Genomic DNA, 6,630 nt, shown 5'->3' with positions numbered 1-6,630 from the left:
GTGCTCTTAACCTCTGAGCCATCACTCCAAAGCCCTCTCTATGTACAGGTTTTTGTTGTGATAATGTTTCGGCTTCCTTGGGTATACACATAGAGGAAGAATTGCTGACACAACTGTGTTGAACAAAGACTACCAAACCATTTTCCAAGGTGAGCTTTGATCTACACTGAACTCTTTGATGTCTGATTTTCCCTCAACTCTGCCAACACTAGCCTCCAGCCATCTTCTTACAGCAGTGGGTGAGAGGTAGAATTTCAGGTTTGTGTTATAACTCCTTTTGCCTGCTGACTTGTGACCCTGGGTGTATTTTTATGGACCAAAGTGCACCAACCCTTTCATTCTCTCATTTGGAGAGATGTCCATTGAAATCTTTTGCCTGATTTTTTTTGTTTTGTGCTATTTGTCATTTTGTTGTTGAGATGTCAGTGATCTTTGCATATTGTGGATACTAGACCTCTGTCAAGTACCTAATTGCAAATGTATTGTCCAGTCACATGGGTCATATTTTCACTCTCTGGAGAGCATTGTGAGACACACAGAGGTTTGGAATGTTAATGAGATCCTGAGTTTGTGTGTGTCACCTTTAACAGTTTGTGATTTATAAGTCATATCTGAAAAACATCTTCTAAAACATCACTTCAATTATCTTTAGATTTATTTATCTATAATTGATATACAAAATGGGACACCTTTAATTTATGCTTTTTAATAAGTTTGGATATGTATACATACACAAGATGCCATCACCCAAATTGAGGTACCAAATATTCATCTTCACCAGATGTTTCTTGCCCTTTTTCGAATGTGGTCGTTGTTATCTTTCTTTCAGGGTAAGAACAGTAAGCATGAGCTCTGTCTTCACAACACACTTTAAAGTTCACACTACTCCGTTGTGAACCACAGCTGCCATGTTGGATGTACAGCTTACCTCTCAGATCTTTTCCTCTTCTTTGGATAAACCTTTATGCCTGCCGAGCTTGTTATGTCGCTCTTACTCCTCTCCCGCCAACCACCTTCCTGTCCTCACCTCCTAAGAGTTTGTTCTCCATCTCGTGGAATCATGACTTTGACCTTCTGTGCCTGACTTGTTTTACTTAGTAAAATGTCCTCTGTGTTTATCCAGGTTGGGCTGAAGGATATGTTAAGACTGAATAATGTTCTACCAGGCCTCACTTGGTCACTGGTAGACATTTCAATGCTATTGATTGACATTTGATTGTATCTTGACTATTGTGACTAAAGCTGCATTGAACACGGAGGATTGTATGAACACTTCATTGACTATGGGGGTGCAGGCATCTGAGACCCTGGTTTCAATTCTTTTGGATGTTTACGTAGAATGAATGACTAAGTCACATGGTAGTTATACATTTTAAACATTACAGGGCTGGAGACATGGCTCAGTGGTTAAGAACAGTGGTTATTCTTGCAAAGGATCCAGTTTTGATCCCCAGTGCCCACCTGGTGGCTCACAACCATCTGCGTAACTCAAGTTCTGAGGGATCTGATACTTTCTTCTGACCTCGGCAGGCCCTGCACACTTGTATATAGACATATATGTAGGTAAAACACCCAGGGCCATAAAATTTTAAAAAATTAAATTTTTTTGAGGAACTGCTATACTGTTTTCTATTCCCACCAAGGGTCCTTAATTCCTTTGAGTTGATTTTTTTTTATAATAACTATCATGACAAGTGAGATGATATCATCATGCATGCATGTATACATGGGCAGGCAGACAGACAAACAGACACACACACACACAGCCTCCTCAGGAAGCATAGTTAAGTGAACTATGTGTGGACATATCTACTGTGTGCTGAGGGCAAACAACTTCAAGGTGCCTTCTAAGTTTCTGGGTCTCCTTCACAGCTCCAGTGTTAACACTCACACAGAGCCGTCTCCTGGTGAGAGACTGGAGGGCTTTGTCTCTGGCATGCTTTCATGGCCCAAGACTCTGGTGATAATTGGTACAAAACAAAGCACGGCGCTCAGTCGGCACCATCCCACCCAGCAAGACTCAACGCCCACTCTCTGAAAGCCAGTCTTTTCAGCTAAGAATCTCCTGTCTTCAAAACTCTGCCTGGGATTTGATTTCTAGAAACAGACTATTCCAGAAGGTTCCAAACCCTGAGTCCCAGTAGAAATGCCTCTCATTTAGCTTCCCCTGCTGCTGATACTTTGACCGACAGAAAACAAACAGTTGATCGCCACCTAGGGAAACACAGACTTAGCTTACCCCACACTACGGTAAACACTGAGCTTTGAACCCAGAAATTGCACCAGGAACAGATCCACCAGTGTCGTCATCCGTTACAACACACACACACTCTTGGCACCATTGCTCTGATCATCTCAGAGCAGCTGAACTTCTTTTTTTTATTATTATTTCTTCAATTTTTTATTATTAGGAGTGACTGGAATAAAAAATATAATTGAGTCCCATCATTATTGTCATTATGGAAATGGCTTTAAGAGAAAACTGGTCAGATGAGTATTATTGCGTCCCACTTTTCAACTGGTAAATAGTTGCCATTGATAAAACAGACAAGCCCAGAGAATCTGTCCAGAAAGTTCAAGACATGGTATATTATACATCATGCCTGTTCTCGGGGAGAACACCTAGGACATAATTATGTGTACTTCTTGATCTCATCATACAAGACAAGCACAAAGGCACCACCCATGCCTCTGGACGGCGAACCATGTCAAAAGGATAGGAAGTCGGGCCAGCAACAGCAGGGACAGACTGTGCAATCATCCAGCTGATGAAGATGTGAGTAGTCTTGGGATCTGGGAGCATTCCCTTTGCAGTGTCATAGATGCCAAAGTAGGCAGCTCGGTAGATGATAATGCCCTGTACTGACACATTAAAGCCTTGGTACAGGCCCTTAATCCCATCAGATTTGTAGATCTTAACCAGGCCTTTGAATTCCCTTTCAGCTCCAGCTTTGCCCACATCAGCTGCTAGATGGGTACAGGCAAAATCAAGAGGGTACACAAAGCACAAGGCTGTGGCCCCAGTGGTACCACCTGATGTCAGGTTCCCTGCAAAGTAGCGCCAAAACTGGGTCCTCTTGTCCACACCACCCAGAAAGATCTGCTTGTATTTATCTTTGAAGGCAAAGTTGAGAGCCTGGGTAGGGAAGTATCTGATGACATTGGCCAGGTTACCACGCCAGAAGGACAGGACACCCTGTTCCTTGGGGATATGAACCACGAAGTCTATAATGCCCTTGTATTGCTTATCTGCTGTGATTTGCTTGCTGGCATGCTGCACCTGCAGCAGCAGCTTGACCCGCTCCATGGGTGCTACTGCCATCTTGGAGATGGCTGCTACTGCCATCTTGGAGATGGCTGCGGCCACTCCACAGCCCAAGAAGTCCTTGGTGAAGGACACAGTGGCATCTGTCATGTTGAAAGCAAAAAAAGAAGCAGCAGGGGAGTGAGGTTCAGGACTGGATTGACAACTGGCTTTGACTCCCGGACTCTGGGTGCAGCTGAATTTCTTAAAACAGATGTTAACTCCATTCCAGGAATGCTCATCTGCTCAGGGATCAGAGTGTTCCTCTAGCTACTGGCATCTCCTAAAAAGAGAAATTGTCAACAAGAATGTCTTTCCTACTGATGAGTGGTCAGCAGTCCGGTCCACCAGGCACTGACTCCCAGTGTGGGCAGCGGTCAGAGCTCCATGGTGAGGGAGCTCCCAGTAGGGAGGCAAAGCAGACCCAGCAAGATCGGTACCTCAAGAGGGTGTAGCTCAGGGGACAGGATGGGTGAGAGAAACAGGAACATCCTGTAGCCTATTCAGCCTGTGACACATTTCAGAGGCAGGGATCCTTCCCTGCTGGCCTATTTCTGATGTTCTGCTGACTCCAGGGAGACCTGGCCTTATCCTGGGTACATTTCTGTTGGAGACTAGCAGAGGGTGGAGACATGTAATCGCTGGATGGTCACGAACATTCATGTCATGACTTAGTACATCATTCCATGGCTTTGATCTGTTTTCAGGGTTTACTGCAAACATGTTTTATGAGAAGTTAAACATTTGAGAGAACCCTGCTGTCACTGGATCAGGGCGATCAAGTGAAGAAACTCAATTAGACCTGATGCTCCAAACGGTGGTGTGACCTTACCTGGGTCGCCTGGCTTCAAGCAAGTCTTAGCCAGGTTGTTGGTGGGAAGTAGACCTTCTAGGAAAATGCAATCTTTCTACCCTAGAGGCATCTTCTGAAAGCCAGAGAGGGAGGCAGAGAAAGAAAGAAAAGATGGAGGAAGAGGGGGAGGTTGAAAGAGAAGGAGAGGATAAACAGATTTTTTAAAATTGCCCAAGCAATTGTGAGGGCGAGCAGGGTAGGCAGGCTGCAGAGCTGGGAAGAGCTAACTTGGCAATGTAAGGTCCAAAGATGTTCAAGAGGCAGAATTATCTCTTTTGAAAGGATGCCTTCAACTGACTGGATGAACCACATCCCATCTTATAGAGAAATCTGCTAACTTGAAGTCTACGTCTGAGGCAGATCTGGAGCAGGACAGCCCAGTGGTCTGCCTGACAACCTGAGTTCAATCTCTCAGACCCACATGGTGGAGGGACCGAACAGACTCTCCCAAATTGACCTTTGACCTCACACTCCCTGTGGCATGCCTCTGCCTTCTCAGGTATACACTCACAAACAGATAACAAATGTAACGATTAACCTTTAGAGAAATGTTTAAATGTTAATTTCATCGACAAAAAGTAACTTCTCAGCCACATTCTTCCATGTGTGTTTGAACAAACCTCTGGAGACTATGACTAAGCCATGAGGACATGAGGTAACCATTGGGCAACCCCGTCTGTACCTTTACTTCAGATAACCTGTGGGTTTGACTTGGAGTTGAGCTAGAACAGGCCAGCTGCAGGAGCCTGCCTTGTGGGCGTCTCCCTGGGACTTCAGTGAATTTCATTTTGTTGATTTCATTTACCTAATTACTGTCTCAGGGATTCATGAGTTCTATTTCGTTACCATAGTTGATGAAGAGTCAGGGGAGAAATAAGACGGGAGGAGAAACTGAGCCAGGGGAGCATCCCTGAGACACTTTCCAGGGTGTCTAGAGAGCACTCTGCCTCAGTCCTTGTCTTGTTTCCCAGGAGCAAATGACAGGGAAGAGAAGCGCCTTCTGGAAAGCCAAGGGGAAGGCGCTCTGAAGCTGGCAGGGAGGATCCCACAAGGAAACACAAAGAACTTGGCCTCAGGCCTCCTCAGCCCCAAAGGAAGAAGAGGAATCTCAGGAAAGCAGGGTGAGTTAGAAGAGGATCTATCCTCAGTGAATTTTGAAATGACAGTCACCTAAGCAATTAGTGCTTTTGTTCTTTTGTAGATCAGTAGCAATTTTTTGAAACATTTTTCTTCCTATTGAAAGTTTCAATAGGAAGAAATAGGCTAATGTGTTTGCTCTTCTTATTCCCCAGCAAATTGTGTTTACTTTTAAGAAAAAAAAATGAAGGCCAACTTTGTCTTGCCAAGGTAGAAGGATCACGATTACATGTAAATTCTCTATTAACAACTCCAAGGATGACGTTCCTTGGTGTTTCTCTCTAAGGAAACAGAGCACCTTTTGTTTTACCGTTTGCTGTGCTGTTCGCTGCCGAGCCTTGCTTGACCACAACTGGAGCTCACACAAGCCGCAGCTGTTGGAACTTGACCCATGGAAACCACTCACTTACATTCACACCCTTGATCCAGGCACAGTCTCTCTGAATGGCATCCAAAGCAACATCCCTGAGACTCTGGGAGGTCCATGTGTGATGAAGATTTCGCCGTGTGCATTTCTAATTAAGCCCAAACGGGGAACAGCAAGAAGGAAAGAGAGAGCTATTCCTTGAGAGCCTGCCAGCAGAGTCAGGGCACCTAGAGATGGAGCCTGGTCTAAGGAAAGGGTGTGGAGGTGACAAGGTAGAGCGGTCCCAATCTGAGAAAAGTGGAGTAGAAAGGCAAGGAGGTGACCACAGGGCGTGGCCTCAAATGCATCTGATAATAGGACCACTCACAGTGAGACCCTAGAAAGGCCTATGCCCCTTCTCACTAGTGTCGGCCTGCCCAAGAGTAACAGCAAGAGGAAGAGCAAAAACAGGAGGTTGTCAGCTCAGCCCTGAGTTCTAAACCCAGTGAGAGCACAGGTGACATCAGAAAACCTAGTCTTCGAGAGACAAGCCACACAGGACCTTCCTGGACACCTGCCTTCTTCCCATGTGATGCGTCTTTCCCGCAGAGTCCTTGTGGGTCCCTCAGCCCTGTGCTCCTTTCTTCTTTCCCCTCTATTCAAAGAACCTTCCCACCTTCCTACTCCCCGGTCCTATTTGCGCTACACCGTTCTCCTAGCTGGTCACAGGTTTTCACCGCTGTCTCTAAACAGCCGCACAACATTTTTTGTGAGGCATTTAAGTTCCTTCAGAACCATAACCCCACATGTATCCCTCGGGTGTCTCCCATTTCTCTGTGAAAGTGAACAACTTGAAGGATAAGACCAGGGTCAGCCCCTGTGCTTTGTTCATAATGTGATCAAGTATTTGAGCACAATTAAACATTTCTCTGTGCACATGTACACGTGCAAACACCGGCGTACCCACCCGGGCTAATGTGCGCATGTGGA

General features: G+C 45.4%; 1 pseudogene; it reads right to left on the bottom strand.

Moving 5' to 3' along the window:
* Window positions 1–2,370: 2,370 nt before the first annotated feature.
* On the bottom strand, window positions 2,371–3,415 carry LOC117713753 (ADP/ATP translocase 2 pseudogene; annotated as a pseudogene).
* Window positions 3,416–6,630: the final 3,215 nt, after the last annotated feature.

The sequence above is a fragment of the Arvicanthis niloticus genome, chromosome 8 (assembly GCF_011762505.2).
Source record: "Arvicanthis niloticus isolate mArvNil1 chromosome 8, mArvNil1.pat.X, whole genome shotgun sequence".
Taxonomy (NCBI): Eukaryota; Metazoa; Chordata; class Mammalia; order Rodentia; family Muridae; genus Arvicanthis; species Arvicanthis niloticus.
Note: the sequence above shows the minus strand (reverse complement) of the source record. Positions and strands in the feature narration are given on the sequence as shown.